The sequence below is a fragment of the Panthera leo genome, chromosome A1, assembly GCF_018350215.1.
Source record: "Panthera leo isolate Ple1 chromosome A1, P.leo_Ple1_pat1.1, whole genome shotgun sequence".
Lineage (NCBI taxonomy): Eukaryota > Metazoa > Chordata > Mammalia > Carnivora > Felidae > Panthera > Panthera leo.
Genome location: NC_056679.1, coordinates 17,996,063 through 18,016,771, shown reverse-complemented (window position 1 = coordinate 18,016,771; position 20,709 = coordinate 17,996,063). Strand labels below are relative to the sequence as shown.

General features: G+C 43.3%; 1 long non-coding RNA gene across 1 annotated transcript; it reads left to right on the top strand.

Annotated features, from left to right (window-relative positions):
* Window positions 1–858: 858 nt before the first annotated feature.
* On the top strand, window positions 859–10,177 carry LOC122200176. The gene is made up of 5 exons (XR_006193751.1): window positions 859–1,789; window positions 4,910–5,131; window positions 6,144–6,209; window positions 8,556–8,618; window positions 8,964–10,177. It is a non-coding gene; the product is annotated as an uncharacterized LOC122200176 (long non-coding RNA).
* Window positions 10,178–20,709: the final 10,532 nt, after the last annotated feature.

Here is a 20,709-nt window from a genome sequence, read left to right as displayed (position 1 = left end):
CATTTACGATTTGTTTTGTGGTCTAACATACAGTCTGCTTTGGGGAGTGTTTCACGTCCGATTGAGAAAACTGTGTATTCTGCTGTTGTTGGTAGAGTGTTTTGTATATGTCTGATAGATCCAGTCGGTCTGTAGTGCTGTTCAAGTCCACAGTTGCCTTTTTGATTTTTCTGGCTGGTTGTTCTGGTCATCTTTGAAAGTCTCCTACTATTATCTTAGAGCTGTTCTCCTTTAAATTCTGCTAATGTTGCTTGATATATTTTAGAGCTCTGATAATATGTATATCATATATTTTTATAATTTTTATCTCTTCTTGGTGAAGTGACTCTTTCATCAATATATACCTTTGTCTCTTGTAATATTTTTTTACTCAAAGTCTGTCTGGTTTAATATTAGGATAGCCACCCCAGCTCTCTTTTGGTTATTAATTGCATGTAATATCTTTTGCGTCATTTAACTTCCAACCTAAATCTGAATTTAGAGCTAAAGTAAGTCTCATGTCCACAGCATATTGTTCAGTTTTTAAAAATCTATCCTGCCAACCTGCCTTTTGATTGGAGTGTTTAGTCCATTTGCGTTTGAAGTAATCATTGATAAGGAAGGACCTTCTTTTGCCACTTTGTTGTTTTCTGTGTGTCTTATATCATTTTCTGTCCCTTATTTCCTCCATTACTGCCTCTTTTTGTGTTTACTTTTTGTAGTGATATGTTTTGATTACCTTTTCATTTCCTTCCATGTATATTCTATAGATGTTTTCTTTATGCAAGAGTGCTGCTGAGAAACTGGAGAATAATCTATTAAGGATCATTTGTCTATGATGAGTTGCTTCACTCTTGTTGATTTCAAGATTCCCTTTGACTTTGGCTTTTGACAGTTTGATTATGTGTCTTGATGTGAATCTCTTTTGGTTATCCTAAAGTTCGTTGAGCTTCTTGGATTTGTATATTCATGTATTTCATGAAATGCAGGATGTTTTCAGCCGTTATTTCCTCAAATAAGTCTCTGCTACTTTCTTTCTCTTCTGGGATTCCCATAATGTATATACAGACATATTCTTTTTGCTTGTTTATTGCACTTCACTTTATTTTGCTTCGCAGATACTGCACTTTTTATAAATCAAAGGTTTGTGGCAACCCTGCATTGAGCAAGTCTATTGGCACCATTTTCCTCATAGTATTTACACACCTTGTGTCTCTGTCACATTTTGATGATTCTCACGCTTTTGGTAATTCAAACTTTTTCATTATTATTATATTTGTTATGATGATCTGCAATCAGTAATCTGTGATGTTACTTACTATTTGTGAGTTTTGACGTGCCACATAAACCACACGTGTGTGTTCTGACTACAGATAAGGTAGAAACAGCAAGAGAACTAGAATTAGAAGTGGAACCTGAAGATGTGACTGCATTGCTGCAATCTCATGATAAAACTTCAGCAAATGAGGAGGTGCTTCTCATGGCCGCTCAAAGAAAATGGTTTCTTAGGATGGAATCTATTCCTGGTGAGATGCCGTGAAGACTGTTAAAATGACAACAAAAGCTTTAGAATTTTACACCAATTTATTTGGCAAAGCAGTGGCAGGACTTGAGGGGAATGACTCCAATTTTGAAAAAAGTTCTGATGTGAGCAAAATGCTATTAAAGAACATTGCGTGCTGCAGAGAAATCATTCATGAAGAGTCAATTAATGGCCAACTTCATTGTTGCTTGATTTTAAGAAGTTTTCACAGCCATTCTGACCTTCAGCAACCACCACCCTGATCAGCCAGCAGCCATGAACATCAAGGTAAGACCCCCATCAGCAAAAATATTACTACTTGCTAAAAACTCAAGTGATGGTTTATTTTTAGAAATACAGTATTTTTTAATTAATCTTTAAATTTTTATTTATTTATTTATTTATTGAGAGAAAGAGAGAGAGAGAGCACATGCACACGAGGGTCAGAAGGAAGGAGAGACAGAATTTCAAGCAGTCTCCGCACCATCAGCAGCAGAACCTGATGCAGGGCTTGAACTCATGAACTGCAAGATCGTGACCCGAGCCGAGATCAAGAGTCAGATGCTTAACCAAGTGCGTTACCCAGGTGCCCCATAAATAAAATATTTTTTCAACTTAGGTATGTATATTGTTTTTTCTAGACATAGTGCTATTGCATACTTAATACACTACAGTATAGTGTAAACATAACCTTTATATACATTGGGAAACCAAAAACATTCATTTGACTTTCTAAAGAAAGTCAAATTGGGATATCCATATCCTAGAGATATTGCCAATATTGGTCTTCTTGATGGCATCCCGTAAGTTCCTTAGATTCAGTTCACTTTCTTTATCTTTTTCTTCTGCACCCCAGACTTGAGAATTTCAGATGTCCTATTTTCAAATTCTGTTGTGTTTTTGTTTTTTTTTTTCTCTTGCCTGCCCATCTCTGCTGTTGCAACCCACTGGTGGAATTTCCATTTCAGTTATTGCACTTTTTCACTTTAGAATTTCTGTTTATTTCCCTTTTGTAAGTCTTATATCTTTGTCGATATTCTCATCATTTTAATATATTATGTTCCTGATTCCCTTTAGTTCTTTGTCCATGTTTTCCCCTAGCTTTTTGAGCATATTTTAAAAAGTTGTTTTAGGGGGCACTTGGGTAGCTCAGTCGATTCAGCATCTGACTCTTGATATAGGCTCAGGTCATGATCTCATCATTGTTCATGGGATCGAGCCCCCTGTTGGACTCTGCACTGACAGCAGGGTCCCTCCTGCTCACGCATGCTCTTCTCTAAACAAATAAATAAATAAATAAATAAGTTGTTTTAGTCGTTGTTTAGTAAGTCCATTGCCAGCTTTCTTGGGAACAGATTCTGTTAAATTAAAGGAATTTGTCCCTTCAATAAGCCGTATTTTCCTGGGTTTGTTGTTGTCGTCCTCACTGAAAATTGGGCGTTACGTTATTATAACATGGTGATTCCGGAAATCAGATCTCTCCCCTTCCCCGGAGCTTGCTTTATTTTGATTATTAGAAACTGTGATCGCCACATTTGTTTTGTGACTTTTCCAGACTATTTTTGCAAAGTCTATTCCTTGCCGTATGTGTTCATTGAAGTCTCTGTTACTTTAGTTTGTGTTGAGCTAACACAGTTTGATAGAGATTTTCTTGCATACCAAGAGCTGAAAGAGACAAAAACACAGAGATAGAGATAGAGATAGAGATAGAGATAGAGATAGAGATAGAGAGATGATAGAGAAAGAGATAGATAGAGATAAAGATAGAGATAGAGATGGAGATAGAAATAGAGGTAGAGATAGAAGTACCTGTGGGGGGGTGGGGGGTTGAGGGAGCATTCCCCGCTCACGGCCTTGGCAGATGGGCTCTCTGCAGGGTTACCGTTCCCTCGGTTAGTCTTGCTCTGAACCTAGGGTTCAGCTTAGGTGAAAGTTAAAGTCTTCTCAGACTTTTGTGAGCATATGTCTTACCTGGGTAGGCATGTGGCTTTCTAGATTCCCTTATAGAAATAACTGCTTTTGAATCTCTTGGTTTCCCAGAGAGTCTTACCCCACTCTGTCCTCCAGGCCTCAGATGGTCTCTCGTATGTCTCCGGTGGGAATCTGTTACGTCAGGTGTGTACAGGTGTGTTTTTCCTGGTTGCTTTTATGAGCAAAGCCTGCAGCTCTTCTGGCCTGTGTTCTGAGTTAGGCGAGAAAGAGAGAGCAAGTCAGTCCTTCAGGAATCCCCAGCCGAGTTAGAACAGATGTACACAGTAATTTGCAGATAAGGTCTGCTCTCTCCCTCTGATTTAAAGAGTAGAACTGGGACCTGAATTTGCCACCACTTGAATCTAAGGCTGTTGCCATTTGGGCAAGGGTTTTTTGAGTGTTTTTTCCCCCATGATTGTATGGAAGAATATAAGCTTGGAGTTTTGGAGTCCAACATCTCCCTGATGTCCCATCACTATAATTTTCTGCATGCCAAAACTGCACTGAGAAGGTTATTTTCTCTCTGCCCTCCCAATACACCCTCACCTTTCCCTGTCCTAGTCTGTGTCCGGCAGGCTGATCTGCACAAACCATATCAATGAGCTCCCAGCCCCAGTGGGAGGAAAGGGAGGCGATGCATTTAATTCCCTTTCTGCAGTGGACACAATTTGGCCACATCTTTCCATCCAGTGTCACAGCTCTCCTCCAGTGACCCTCTCCCAATAACCACCAACCCTGAGATCTGTAACTGGCACATTTCCCTTCAGACCTGGGCGTGATGAAGTGCTTACCAATCGCCATCGCCTTCTGCTCTTGTAGTCCCAAGGTCCTTCACCATCCCTTGTGCATGTCCCTAGATCGTTCCACACCTTTGTAACTTATTCTTTTATGAACATTCCTCACTTACTCAGTTTGGGAGTGCCATCTGTTTCCTGCTGGAACTCCAAGGGACACACTGCACCATTGGCTGCTATTTCTCTTTTAGAGAAATGCTTCTGATTTTGGACAAATGTGCTCAGATACCAGCAGATTCTGGAAGGTACTCTGGGTCAAAAGATAAGAATTCACTTTCCTGAACAAATGTGTAATATTCAGGAGAACGATACTCAGCTTGGGGTTCAGAAAATGTGTCTTATTAAACACACAGCCTTGGTCCTGTAATCTGAGATGTGAAAACAAACTTATGGTCCCATTTCTACAAGGCAAGGGCCCTAAAAGAAGACCGCCCTCCTTTGCGGGTGGGCGAAGCCATCTGCTGTCACGGAATCCTGTCCCAGGAGCCAGATCGCCCCACCTTCCCCCAAACTGACAAGTGCCGAGCTGAAATTACGAAGGGAGATATCGATTGTCTCCTGTGTCTAGAAAAGAGCTACATATGAGGCAAGATCAATTACATTAATTGCTTCTTCTCTGACTCATTCTCCTCACTGTTGACAGGACTTTCTTAAGCACAGACCCAGTGAAGCCATTTTCTCTGCCAGAAGGCTCCAGTGGGTCTTGGACCACGGGACAAAGAATGACAAATGCTCAGCAAGTGGGTGGCCGCTCCCACTCCTGGCTTGCAGGGCACACTTGTTCAATAAAGCTGCTTTCAGCAGGGGAAACTTTCCAGCGTGGCTCTCCAGGTAGCCAATACTTAGGCTGCTTTCCATTTCTAAGGTAAATGTATTGCCCCGCCTTGTCCTGGAAGATGAAATATATTCTAAATTCAGAAGCACAGCACTGCACAAGCTGGCCCCAGTCTTCCATTCTAGAGCCTTAGCATTTTTCCTCTTACCCTTTTGTGCCAAACCATTAGCCTTTTTTGCACTGTTCATAGCATAGATGGGGTGTTGGAAATATCTGTCTGTCTAATATTGATACGGTCCTATAAATTGGGTTTTTCTTTAAACACACAAACATACACACAGAATTTAAGTCTGAGCCAAATACATTTAGACTCTTGCAATAGCACCAGATAATGCTACAAAAATTAGTTTGTAGCATTTGCCCATACATTTATTTATGTATCTTTAAAGGGTGGAAAAAGCTTATTAGATGAAAAATTGGGAAATACATTCCTTATGGAGTGCCAGCCCAGTGTGCTTGTCACTGACTCTTCCAAGCAGGTGGCCTGATGGCCTTGGCCTCCTCCCTGTAGAGCGGTCAACACGTTCACACGTGAGGTCAAATCTTTTCTTAGCTGTACTTCAGCCGTCCAGACTGGAGCTCATTGTTTCTGAGACAAGCCCCAAAGCAAATAACAAATTCCTGCTGTTCTCCCAAGTTGTCTCAATTTTACCTCTCCTCGGAAAAGCCGATGACATCATTTATCTGCTGACTTTTTTAAGGCGTGAGCTTATTTAACACCCATTTACTGAATTCACATTAGAATTTCAGCTTCAGTTTCTTAAATAGAAGAGGAAAACAAAAACAGGATCTTTACAATTGGAGTTAAAATTTTTATCTGTGTTAAGCATAAGAGACTCTTAAAAACTGAGAACAAACTGAGGGTTGATGGGGGGTGGGAGGGAGGGGAGGGTGGGTGATGGGTATTGAGGAGGGCACCTTTTGGGATGAGCACTGGGTGTTGTATGGAAACCAATTTGACAATAAATTTCATATATTGAAAAATAAAAAACTAAATAAATAAAAGAGCACCTACAAAAAAAAATTTTATTTGTGTTTACAGAAAAGAAATCAATTCTAAAGATAGACAACGATGAGCAACTAATCTGTGCGATGGAGATCATGGCAGGTGGATGTTCAAATGATTTTCATGCTACCATTGTTCACTGGGAGACAGTGCTGTGTGTCAGGACCAGGCTGAAAGCTGGGGAAGAGGCAGAGGTCAGAGGAGGCCACGGCACATCCTCTCAGAGCACACAGGCCTGTGGGGACAGGCGACATGTGCACAAATTGCTGTCACCCGATTAATTTTAAACTTCACTCTTTAGATAATATTTTCCAGCTCCCTTTAGTGAGCACTTAGTGTGCGATGGGCAATCATTATTTTACCTATGTCACTCAATTCTCATGGCAGTTCTATAGTGTAGGTATTATTCTTTCCACTTCAGAGGTGATGAAAACTAAGCTCATAAAATCTGGATAATGTGAAGTTCAATTAGCTAATAAACCCATGCCGATAAGGAGCCAGAAATTAATGATTAAAGTTATATTTTTTTTTGACAAACTCTGAAAACGCTGAAACATAGGAACACAGCCAAGGTTACAAATGATCCTAAAACCAAACTGTCAGCTCCTGGATAATTCTAGATATTCCAAATATGTGGTTGTTGGTAGTTGACAACCCAAAAGATATCTATCTATATCTATATCTATATCTATCTATCTATCTATCTATTTTTTTTTTTTTTTGGTTCAGGGTAATTTCTTTACCCAAATCTTTTTTAAACAAATAAACCCACTGGAAAATATTTTCGAAGTCTTTTTTTAAGGCAGCAAAAATAAATTTAGACGCGGCAAAAAATAATTGTCAATTTTGATCTCAGCAGAAGATTTATCTTCACAAATAACCCAGGGTGGTATGTGGATGTGTGGCCAAAAGCGATAAGATTATAAAATATCAGCGAGAAACAGTCACAATAGTGGAGTCTGGGAGTGCAGATACTTTAGATTTGGCATATTTGGAATAGCTTTATTGTTATTATTGTTGTAACATATTCTGAAAGTGGAAACAGTGGGCGAGGACAGGATAATCCCATCGCTATGATGGCCTTTGGTTTCTCCATCACTTCCACGATGGGCACAAACTGTTTTCCAGTTACTTGCATTAAGACATTACAACTGTTAGAATTTGGAGAAATATGCCTCTCTTTCCGCGAAACTTCTCTGGGTGCCATAGAATGGGTTTTCTTGAGATCCTTTCACATACTAGGGACTGGGGTTAGCTACGGAGTGGCGCAGGGCTTGAGTCTTATACACAATCTCGTTTGCATAGAGGCCAGAAGTGAGTAGAGTCGAAAAGAACTGGTGAACAAAACCTGAACTGGCTTCCAGCAGCTCCCTGCAGAGGCGCCCTGCACAAATGCCAAAAAGCAGAGTGGAGTCCGACTGGAAGATGGCTTGAGAGTTCTATGATTTTCTTCCATCAGGGAAACATGGAAGCCACGGGCCAGAAGGCTCTGCAAAATGTCTGGGGAGAAGCAGATAATGAGGGGAACTTGACTTGCCCATATTATTTCAATCAGCAGAAACTGGAGGTTTTAGTCCAGGGTTCCAGACCTACCGGAAAGAGCAATCTCTGTGAGCAGATGTGTGCCTGTGCTTGTGAGCCTGGAGGGGTGGTGGTGGGGCGGTGGGGCGGGGGGGGGGAGGGGATGAACCTGGAAGGTGGGGACAGGGGTTCCAGTTTCTCCAGTGGCATAATGTAGTGTGTAAGCAAACTTGCTCCAGAAGTAGGAATTGCAGATGCAAATACAAAAACTCTTAAACCAAGGTGGTGGGAGGGAGGGAAGCAATTGGTAGTTGTAACCTTGAAACAGGATTTATTTAACAGGATTTACCCAGTTTGTGTATGTATACATGTGGCCCATAGTGCAAAGAGACTAGAACATCAACTGGAAGCAAATTCAAAAATTCGAGTTCTACCACCAGCTGCGTGGCCAGGAGCATTTTGCTTCACTTTTGTCAGCCTCAGTTTCCTCATCTGTAAAACAGAGATAGTCAACAAATGTAGTTTAGGGGCGCCTGGTGGCTCAGTCGGCTAAATGTCTGGCTCTTGGTTTTGGCCCAGGTCATGATCTCTTGGTTTCGTGAGTTCAAGCCCGGGGTCAGTCTCTGTGTTGACAGCACAGAGCCTGCTTGGGATTTTCTCTCTCTTTGCCCCTCCCCTCCTTGTGCTGCTCTCGGTCTCTCTCAAAATAAATAAACTTAAAAAAAAAAAGAATCCAGTTACAGATTTCTCGTAAGGACTGGAAGAAGAGATCAACATTGCCCGGTACTTAGTATTCCATCTCACTATATATTATAATGATCATCAAAGATCTACTTTGCGTATTTAAATAATAAAATTTGCTCTTAACTGTACATGATTTGCCAAAAAGTCATTGTCTCTCTGTCTTTTTCTCCATTCCCTCCCTAGCTATTTCCTAGCATTGAAGAATTTACGTGGAAAGTCAAGAGCGTCTCATTTCCTAGAACTAAAGTAAGTACGTCCCCTACTAGGTTCCTGCTCACACAGTCTCAGAAGACCCTCTCCCGAAATCCCACCAGACCTTCTCCCAGGATGACCTAAATGCAGACGGTCAGCTGGTACTCCAGGGTCCAATCAGGGAAAACAACCGTACAACCTTCTACGGTAGCTTCTAGAAGGCAGCCAGTCTCCTTATGAGCTTCTCTTTCACGGCGCCTAGAACCCAGCTCTCGTGGCAAGTGTGAGTGTCGGTGAAGAGGGCCGGCAGCCGGGGAGAAAGGCAGGCTGGTGACAGCATTCTTCACCCGTGTGGTCAGAGTTCTTCCTGACCTGTGCAATCGCTTCTTGATGTTCCAGACGCAGGCCAGGAAGGCAAAAAGGAAGTGCAAGACACCATCGCACCTAGATTCCAGAAAGCTTTCGCTCCGTTTGGATCAACTTGAGAGGATGCGCTAATAAACAGGGTTTCCAGAGATCCTGGGAAGCAGCCCGGAGACCGGAGCCGGGGCACCTGGCGGGAGCTTCAGCACGCCTTCGTCCCTGGAACAGCGCTGTCACTTGGCACCGTTGTCCTGGCAAGTCAGCCCCGTTCACAGTCCCTCTGACTGGTCAGCCCTGTCCTTCCAGATATGCCTTTCTGACATCTTGCCTCCACGGTGCTGCCTTGCTGGAGGGGGGGTTCTCACCTGGGCCGTCACAGGGTCCAGCCTTCAATCAGGATGCTCCCCAGGTATTTCCAAATCACCAGGAGGAATGTGGGCTGTGCTCCAGGCCGATTCCTCCCACCCTCCCTCCCGTTCTTTCCTCTCTCCCTTGCTGTCTTCCTTCCTTTCCGCTGTCCTTTCTACCTTCCTGCCCCTTATTTATTGACTTCCTGCTATATGCGGGGCACTAAGAGTTTGTTAATTACCTGGGGGTTAGGCTGAGCTCTTAGATTTGAAGATGAGGGAAACAGTGTTGAAAGCACCTAAAGGAGAAGAAAATTTATGGGGTGTGTGTTGCATAAATGCCCTTCGCTAATCAGAAAGATTGTGAAATGATTTGGACTTGAATAAGTCGACGAAGGGGGCAGAGGGGCAAACGGCAAAGCTCGGAGACAGTAGGTGCAGAAAGAGTGATAGCGCAAAAATAAATCCGCAGTGCATATCAAATGAATTTGTGCAGTGCTCCTCCTGTTCATCCCGACCTGGGCCGGCGGCAAGGGGAACCGAGAGAAAAGTGGAAAAGATGCTCTGGGGAGGCGTCTTGCTTCGGAGCTGCTGACCGATACACTACGCGTGGATTCCCCGGGGATTTCCAGGCGGGTGGCTGTGGAACAGGCAGAGGTTTAGTGGTTTCCCAGGAAGGAATAAATTTCCTGCAGTGAATCACCCTGTGTCAAGGAAGATTTTTGTGACATCAGCTCCAAGCAGATCATCGAGGCTTTCCCACTCAAGAGGGCATTGGAGCATAACACCACCATGGCCCACACTTTATTTTTTCTTTCTTGTATTTTCCAAAGGGCCATTTGGACCAAAAGTGGCCTGTGGCCCCTGGAAACTCTGAGTAACGGCTTGGCATCTTCGGAATCTGTCTGTCGTGCTTTGCGGAAGAGTCTGGAAAGGTCTAGTTCTGTCTGGAAAACAAAACTCACGGTTGTTAACGTGAAAGTGTAACCCTGCTTCTTCCTTTTCTTCTAATAAATGCTGCAAACTTGAAATAGAATGAATTAGACCCCTTGGATATCCAGATATATCACTTAAAATCACTTTGCTTCTAGTGATCTAATTATATTAACTTTGGATTTTGGATGCACAGTTGCAACGCTTTGCAAGTACTTTCAAATCCTCAATATTTTCCTTTTTTATTCCCACTTTTATTTGTTTCAGTGAAGGCTAACGTCTTCCAGCCCCAGACTTGTGGGCCCGAGTTCATCTCCGTGACTGACCCCATAATATTTACTTACATCGTTCATAAAAATACCCTGCGTGCCAAAAGCCGCTAGCTGCAGGAAAATGATAAAATATAAAAATATTTAATCAGCCAGTGGGAATTCCCTTCCGCATTAATCAAAGGCTCTCTCAGAGGGCTCGCCGTGACCTTGGAAGGCCAGCAGGCCCAAACCACACTGAAGGATACCAGCAGGAGGGAATGCCTGCTGGGAATCCACTCATCGGGGGTCCTTCATGTCTTCTGGAAAACACAGCCCGAAAAGAGGTTTTGGCTTCACTGTCAAGGAGCTCAGTGGCAGGTGTGTTGAGGCACCGTGTGGCTTTTCCATCGGGGTTCTTGTACCGGGTCGTGTCTCCTCCAGGCCCATCCCACCTGTGACACCTAGCCTGTTCCTCTCTCTCCCTACCTGCGGGGCTCAATCTGTTTCTCTCAAAGGGGCACTGTGAAGGCTTTCTTTCTCCTTTTTGATTTTTTTCTAGCTTTACTGAGATAGAGTCGGCGTATAATACTGTGTAAGTATAAGGAGTGCCATGGGATGATTTGAGACACACACGTATTGTGGAATGTTTACCACAATCAGGTTAGTTAACACACCCTTCAGCTCAAGTATGTGGAGGGGTTTTTACTTTTGTTAAGTTTATTTATGTTGAGAGAGAGCGCGCAGGGGAGGGGCAGAGAGTGAGGGGGAGAGAGAGAGAGTCGCAAACGGGCTTCGCGCTGTCAGTGTGGAACCCGGTTGAGGCTCCGACTCCTGACCTGCCAGATCGTGGCCTGAGTCGAAACCAAGAGCGGGACGCTTCACCGACTGAGCCACCCAGGCGCCCCTGTGCAGGTTTTCTAGGAAAGCGTTGCGAGGCAAGTGGCCCGGGAAATGACGTGGTGGGGAGAACACCCCCCGGGGGGGTGGGGGGGTGGGAGGAGTTCTGGATCCAGCCCTGGTTCCGCTGCTACGTGTCTGGACCAAGTCATCGCACATCTCTGGGAGTCAGACGTATCGGGGGTTTTCGGCTCCAGGTGTTCCGGAAAGTACCCCAAAGTTAGAGGGCGAGGGACTTGAGGCAGCTGGGCTCCTAGGCCCCTCCCCTATTCCCGTGCCAATCAACTCTGCCTTCTCAGTTTTATATTTGGGATTCTACATGCTGTTTAATTCACAAAAATATCCGTATTAAAAACGAAAGTTCAAAAACCAGCGGACCAGAAAGAGTTTCCTATTCGGTATGCGTGTAATTTGGGGCTCAGTAATGTCTCAGACTCCGAGTTCCCTCTCCTTGGCGTTCCCTCCTAGAAGCTGGTCATAACTGGTTAGTTACAGCTGGTACCCACTAGACAGCTTCCCTGGGGGTGAGCGCCCCAGAGAGGGTCCACCTGGGAGGTGAGGTTGGGCCGCACGGGTCCAGGATGGTGCAGATCCACAAGCTGCAAGCCGAGCCAGATGGCACAATGCCTTTCTCCGCTTTGGGGTGATTTTCTACAAGAGTGGTACCAACGCAGTGTGCCGTGTTTCGACTGCTTGCTAAAGTGTTTTTTTTTTTAACTTGGAACTGGTCGAACTGTTGAGAAAGTCAGAACAATCAGAAGTGGTAAGTCCACTTACGCCCTCGCCAGTTAAAAAGTAAATAGATTTTTATTTATGTCACCAATTATAACATGATCGTCCACGATGCCCAGGCTACATGTCCAAAATGTGACTGTCGGGTTTTAGGAAGCAGGGTTCCTCAGCTTAGTGTCTTCTTGGATCTGTATGTTATTTTTTCCTGATGCCTAGGGAAGCCCACCGTCCGGGCACCTCACCGCCACCTGTGAGTCTGCCTTCGAAATAAACCGCATGGCTATGACTTTGCCCGTCATCAACCGTCTTAGTCCCTTCAAACTGTTGTGAAAATCCTAATTTTCTCCATGAGGCTCCCACGGATTGCTTAGATGAGGACCCAAGGACATTCGTGTTATTCTACATGCACTTCTGTAGTACTTACCCTTGCAAATTCCACCAGATTGCAATCGCCTCTAACATGCATGGAATCTAAAGGCTTTTTAAAATTGCACTTTATTTTTAGATGAGTTTTAGATTAACAGAAAAGTGGAGAAGATTGTGCAGAGAACTCCCATCCCAGATTGGGTTTTGCGGTGAGAATTTCTATATTCCTTCCAGGCCGGTGTGTCCCTTACTTAAGTAGATGTGGGTGTGCCATTCATTTGCACAGACGTTGCAGAGAGTGACTTACTTTTAAAACATCAGCTCCAGGGGCACCTGGGTGGCTTAGTTGGTTAAACGTCTTAGTTTCAACTCGGCTCATGATCTCACAGTTTCCTGGGTTTGAGCCCCACGGTGGGCTCCACGCTGACAGCACAGAGCCTGCTTGGGGTCTCTCTCTCTGTCTCTGTCTCTCTCTGCCCCTCCCACACTCATGCTGTCTCTGTCTCTCTCAAAATAAGTAAATAAGCTTTAAAAATTTTTAATAAAAAAATAAAGATAAAACACTAGCTCCAAAAAATGATGAGATTCTCTTTTAATGATGCCTCGTTTTTCATTAACAACCAGAGAGCTCTTAATGATTTTTGCTGCTGCTGACTACCATATTTCTGCTTTTAAAGATACTCTTAAGGTAATGAGGCAACAATTTCATTTACTGCTCATCTGAAGAATTCTTTCTTTCCTACAGTTCTCTTCCTCCTTCAATATCAAGACATTCACATGGCCTTCCTTGGCCAGTTTCTTCTCCTGTTTATCTATTTTCGGACACTGTGTTTAAAAAGATCCTGCTGCTACCACGGCATGTGCATTATCAATTCCCATGGGGCCTAATATTTTTCCAAGTAATTCTCTCTTCTTAACACACACCGGCATTTTATTGGAACAAATGATTTATGCAGACACACTCATTTATGTGTCTGCTGTGATACCTCCATGTGTCCTCACGTTGGAAAGCAATTCAGAAACAATCCGCCTGTTTGTTTAATTCCAAGAGGCATAATTTGAAAATTCTGAGGTGTATGTTGAATTTAATTCTGCACCGGAATGCATAATTTCACCTATTTTGTTAAGCGTTTCCATAGATTTTACTTTTCATTTCAAGGTCACATTTTAAACGAAAGTGCAGAGGAGTAGTTTTACCCGTTCCCTAGTTTTATGTGTTAGTTTTAAGATGAGTATTTTTTAGAGTGGCCAAAAAATAACAAACATGATAAATAAGTAACTCTCTTTTCCTTTGATGATTTTTTTGTTTGCTATTGTAATTGTAGAAGTGTGATTTAAGGGAAAAAAAGAAAAATAGCTTAGCTAGCACTGTAACTGCACATGTGACTGAAGCATTTGAGAAGAATACTTCCTTTCAGAATGAGAGGTGACCTAAAGGACAAAGGTCATCGAAGAACCCATGAAAGGGGGTGGATAACACGGGTTAGGTGATATTTGATTCTTTATTGCAGTCCCCATCAACATTATGCTACAAAGATGTAAGAATTGGAGGGGCACTGATAGGAAATAGTAACTCAGTGCATCCTGAAATGGATTCACTCACTTGGAAATATGAGTCTACAACGAATCGACTGCGGGGCGTTGAATGAATTGAAGCAACGTGGCCAGGTTGCAGAGAACATGAGCACCTGTCTTCAAAGCCATGTATGTCTAGACACTGACTTAGAATTATAAGTAAAGGAATCCAGCACCACCTGATAGAATTAATATCCATGACATTAAAGTTATATGAACTGAAGTATCAAGTACATATCTGCTCGTTCACTGCCATCCCCTCATTCATTCACTCGATGAACTAATGTTCATTGGGCACTTACTACATGCCAAGAACTGTTCTAGGCACCGGACTACGGCAGTGAACCAAAGACCAAAAGTTGATTAGATCATGAGCCGTATTCAAACGGAAAATATTTACTTTAAGAAAACCAAACAAGGGACGCCTGGGTGGCTCAGTCGGTTAAGCATCCAACTTCAGCTCCCGTCATGATCTCATGTCTCATGAGTTCGAGCCCGTATCTGGCTGCGTGCTAATAGCTCAGAGCCTGGAGCCTGGTTCAGATTCTGTGTCTCCCTCTCTCTGCCCCTCCCCGCTCGCGCTCTGTCTTTCTCTCTCTCAAAAATAAATAAACATTAAACTTTTTTTAACTAAAACATAGAAAGAAAAGAAAACCAAATAAGATGGAACAAAAGACCAGGGACAAAAGCTCTGAGAGCTAGAGAATGCCATAAAAAGTCTGGGTTGGTCTTCCATGAGGAAAATTCTCTGAGCTAGGTGGGAAGTATATTCTTACTCTAGGAGTCCAGGAACCATTTGTCTATTTGCCTGAATATATATATATATATATATATGAAAAATATATATGAATGTGTGTGTATTATATATATATATATATATATATATATATAATATGCCTGCCCCCCTCTCACTCCACACCAAAGATATCCAAATTCTAATCCTTACAACCTTAGAATGTAACCTGACATGGCAAAAATGGATTTTGCAGATGTGACCTAAATTCCGATTTTGAGATGGGGAGATTGACCTGGATTATCCAGGGGGGGCCCTAAATGCAATCATAGATCTCCTTGCAGGAGAGAGGCAGGAGAAGACTAGACCACAGAGGTAGGGACTGGCCACAAAACAGTAATGCTGGCCGTCAGACACTAGAAGAGGCAAGGAACAGATTCTTCTCTAGAGCTCCGAGAGGGAGCATGGCAGCTTGATTTCAACCTCCTGAAACTGATTTGAGACTGCTGGCTTCCAGAACTGTGAGGACAGATGTGGGAATTTGTTAACAAGTATGTGTTAGCTTTTTGTGTCTGTTGTAACAAATTACCACAAATGTGTGTGTTTATCTCATATATCCATCTATGTACTAGACATCTCTATATAAATAGCTAATGACGAATCGTTCTTAAAGCAGTCTCTATCCTAATCTTTCTCATCTTCAGAAATGGCACAATCATCAACTACTTCCTCAGGTAGAAAACTGGGTATCATCTTGAGTTTCTCTATTTCCTTTATCCGTATGCCACTCTGAATTCCAAGCAATTATCAATATCTTTTGGTAATACCTCCAAAATATATCCCAAACGTGGCCACCTCCTTGTCACCATTACTGTTACCTTAGCCAAAGCACCGTCCTCTCCTGCCTGGAGCGCCAAAGCAGCCTCCGAACTCATCTCCCAGCTCCTCTGTGCCCCTGCAATCTGTTTTCCACAGAGTAGTTAGAAAGAACCTTTACGAATATAAATCAGACTGAATCACTCTTTTATCAAGCTTGCACAGGTTTCCCATGGTCCTCTTTGTTAAATCATAAGCTTTTGCAGGTCACAAGGCCCACGTGATCTGTCCTGCTCTTTGGCCCCTCCCTCACGATGTCCCAGCCCCACTGGCTTGCTTCTTATTCCCCCAACAAGCCCAGCTCATTCAGACTACAAAGCCCTTTTCTCTACCTAGATGAGGTAAGTGCCCAGAGGTGGTACCGGTCTCACCTTTGCTCTTAAATTAAGAAAGAAAGAAAGAAAGAAAGAAAGAAAGAAAGAAAGAAAGAAAATGAGGAGAAGAAGGAAGGGAAGGATAGGGAGAAAGGGAGGAGGGAGAAGGAAAAAGACACTCTTTTTCTATTTTATTAGTTTTCTATAAGGTTTCTTCTGAAAAATTCCAATCTTGCCTCTAAGCTGAATGGGGAGAAAGAGGATGTTCAACACAATGGATGATCAAGTAGGGAAAGCAGCAGGTAACCTAGTGGTCAGTTTTTTGGTGGCAATGAGACAGAAAGAACAGATGATCAGGAAAGAGTAGAGAGCCTGACGTTGACTATCCCAGTTGAACATGGATAAGGACGTTCAAATGTGCTCCCCTAAAAAATTCCACACTGCCAGTTTTCATACTGAAGTCACATGTACCAGAAAACACCAACTCAACTACATTAATAGGGCAAACTTGTGTCCTCTTAAGTTTTTAAAAAAATGTTTATTTATTTTTGAGACAGAGGGATAGAGACAGAGCATGAGCAGGGGAAGGGCAGAGAAAGAGGGAGGCACAGAATCCAAAGCAGGTTCCAGACTCTGAGCTGTCAGCAGAGAGCCCCATGCGGGGCTCGAACCCACGAACTGCAAGATCATGAGCTGAGCTGAAGTTGGTTGCTCAATCACCTGAGCCACCCAGGTGCCCCTCTTAACTGTAGAACAACTCCTGGGTTAGTTATTTCAAAGGCTGATATTATCAGGGACCCATTCCCTTGTCATCATTCTACTCAATATAGGGTTTGTCTTCAGGCACATTCTGGCTCTGTGCTGCTGGTGGACAGCAGGAGGTCTCGAAATCCCATCCAGCATGCTTACCCCAAAGTCCCTTGCAAGAAGAGTAGCCACCCCTTTCTGTGCACCTCTTTTTTGGCAAGGAAGCCCTTCTCAGAACTTCTCCATCATATTTTCTCCTCACATCTTATTCTTCAGAAACAACATCTCCCAAACAAAAGATTAGCAAGGGTACAGCTTCATTGCTTAAGATTATACAGGATTTATCCTTGAGTGAGGTGTGGGAAAACTCTCCTGAAATAGGGATACCTGGACAAAATCAGAACACTGACAGCAAGGAACAGATAAGAGAATGGATTTTGAGTAGACAAATAAGAGTCTGCCACATATCCTTCCTGTTACATTTTTTTTCAGTTCTCACCTTCCTTCAATTTCACTTAACAAAAGATAGAGTTATACTCCCATTCCTTGAGTAGGCACTTGATAAATGAGTCTAGCTGAGGAAGCACTAGGAGTTGGAGCTATAAATCCGAGAGCCATCTGCATAAAGGTGGCATTTAAAACGAGACTCAATGAGATGACCCATGAGTGTGGAAGAAGAAAGTGTCCCAAGGATTGAGACTTGGGACACTCCAGTGTTTAGAGGTCAGAGATATACAGGGAAAGGGCAAAGGGGACTGAAAAGAAGTAACCAAAAGATAAACAGAAAACCAGGAGAGTGATGATGTGGAAGTCAAATGAAGAAATAGTTTCAAGGAGGAGGGAGTGATCAACAATGTCATGGATAGTTTAAATAATATGGTTAAGTTTTGATGATTGGATTTAGCAATAGAGAGGTCACTAGTGACCTTGACAAAAGCAGTGTAGGTGGAGAAGTGAGAATGAAAGCATAACTGGGGTAGATCTGAGACAGAATGGGAAGGGAGGCTTAGGGAATACCAAGTAGAGGCAACTCTAGTAAGGAGTTTTATGGTGAAAGATGGAAGAAAAATGGCACAGAGATGGGACATATAATAGCTGATGGAAATTATTCAGTAGGTAGGGTCAGGGAAACTATTTAGGGAGAGGACAAGATTCCTGGATAATATCCTTGAGTGTTCCAGGGAATGGGATTTCAATTTCACATACAAGTGCAAGTGCTGCCCTTGGCAAGGAGCCAGGATGGCACATCCATAGTAGCAAAGAGGAAGGTGGACTGTAAGGTCTCAGACACAGAGTCACTCGGACGGGCAGTGGACACTTGTGGAAGGTTTCCTGTGACTGCTTTGATTTTCTCCATTAAATAGTAAGCGAGTCGTTAGCTGAGAGTATGGATGGGGGTGAAGGGATGAGAAGTTTGAGGAAAGTAACAAAATATGAAGCGATTGCCGAGGAATGTGGGAAACAGAATGGACTAAGGAATGACAAGATAGAAGAATCGTTTACTTGGACGTTGCTACAGACAGAATTCCGGCTTAAAGACGAAGTCTCAAAGGAGCTCACCGGGCTTGTACTTGCAACGGTAGTTCAACTGAGTTATAAGTTTCCAGAAAAACATATTTCCATAGTAGCTCAGTTGTTGGGAAACCCTGTCTATTAGAGAGAGAGAAACTACTGTCACCTTGATTCACAGCAGCCTCCCAGAGACATTTGTCTTCATCCTAGACAAGTGATGGTATTTATGCTAACGAAATAGGTCATGTTAGCACGAGGTATTTGCAACTCACTTCCTGGGGTTCTCTGGCCTTTAATTCTGTCAAGCATCTGTCACACCTCCGTAACAGAACAAGCACCCCTGACCACAACTCTGGAGAGACTGGTTCACTGCAAACACACTTCAAAACACCCATAACTATGGGCTCAGGTGGAATCCTGACTCCACTTTTTTCAACGGTGTTGGTAGTTGAGCTTCTTGCCTAACTTCTCTGTGTCTATTTCCTCACCTGTGAATATGGATGAAAATAAGGTTGTTGTGAGCATCGTGGAATAAAATAATGAAGCAAAGCGTTGAGAATGGTGCCGGCGCACAGTACGGACTCATAAATATGAACTACTTTTGTGACCGTCGGTCATTGGTCAGGAGCTGAGGGGTTCCTGAAACTGGTAACATGAAGAATATGTCAAGGACCGGCCCTGCCTAAACATGAAGGTCAAGACTGGAGTGGGAGTCATGTTGCTTGGGGCTGTCGACACCAAGTTATTGATTGAACAATAACGATATTGACACTGAGTTAATCATACATAAATACACATAATGGTTTTAGGCAGCTATGCTTACAAACGTTGATAGTATTTAAGCTCTGTGTGAGAGCATCTCACTGGGTAGGAACTAGCATAATCTTCTAGCCACGCTGCACCACAGGCCAAGTCTCAGCCTGAGTTCGCTTTGGGTGCCTTTGGTTTCCCCAAAGGGAGGCTGGGTTGGTTGACTTCTTGTTCCACCGTCTCTGGAAGCCTGCTGGCTGCCGGCACTCCTGACTTCCTTTCCACTTCAGATGGAATTCTCACTTCCAAGGCTTTTTGCAAGACCTACTGCTTCTAGTCTGCCGCTACGTGTCTTTTCTCTGTTGTATTTCCTTCGTTTTGCAGTGCGTTTTGCTTCTCCTCAGTGAAAGTCACCTCTCCTCTCTTTCTAGGTCCAGGCAGGAGAACACCATTCCCATTTAATCTGTTACTCCGACTTGCACAAGTTGGAGTATGTTCATCTCCAAGTGGTAAAAGGCGATATGATTAGGAGGAGAGCCTGCTAGATGTCCAGGGTACCCCGATCTTACCAAAGGTACACCATCTAAACTACCTTAGTATAAAAGAGACACGGATGTATTGTGCTAACTGTTCACAATTACGTAGGAAGACACACATGACACCATAAAATTCCACTCCATGAAGTCAGGTACTTCAAAGAATAGCCCACATGTCAGTTCACTAGTTTCTGCCATTAGGCAATGGGGAGGTGGATGGAAAGCCAGGGTTGGCCTCTGGGGCCACCCAGATCACTTGGAAAATGCAATACAGCAGTGGCAATTAAATCAAGAGGAGGGAATGTTGGCATCACCATTCTGCCAGAAATACGCCAGGCCCGGCACGGAGACAGTTTCCCAGACCCTGGAATGGATGCCACGGAAGCAGCCGTGTCGTGGCTGCACGAGCCTGCTTGTGTGCAAATTGCTTGACAATTAACACTGGGGCAGCGATAGCTTTTACAGTGAGTAAGGTTATGTGTCTTAACTGAAGTTGTCAGCCTTTCAGACTTGGTTTCGTATCTATTAGCGATACTCATCAAAGAGACAATGATCATATTAATGACAGTGATAAAAATAGCGTCTCACCTTTGTGCCCCACTTTAGAAGTTGCACAACCTCTTTTCATTAGCTCGTTAACCCTACAACAACTCTTTGAGACAAATACTCTCACCTCCATTTTATAACTAAAAAAAGTGGGGGGGTGGCATCCACCAAAGAACGTTCTTGATAGGAGCTGGGATTACATAGATGCACACATTTGTCAAAACTCAGCAAAAGTACACTTAAAACTTACGTATTTTAATGTATATGCATTTTTTATGTCAAAAGAAGAAATTGGAAACAAATACTCAATTCTTTTTTTTTTTTAATGTTTATTTTTTGAGAGACAGAGCACAAGGGGGGGAGGGGCCGAGAGAGAGGGAGACAGAATCCAAAGCAGGGTCCAGGCTCTGAGCTATCAGCACGGAGCCCGATGCAGGGCTCGAACCCAAGAACTGTGAGATCATGACCTGAGCCAAAGTTGGACGTTTAACCCACTGAGCCACCCAGGCACCCCAGCAAATATTCAATTCTAATTAATGATATACATGCTTAAGTATTTAAGGGGAAGTATACCAGTCTCTTCAAATTCACTTTGAAATCCATCAAAAAAGAAGATAGATTAATGGAGGGATGGAGGGATGGAGGGATGGAGGGATGGAGGGATGGC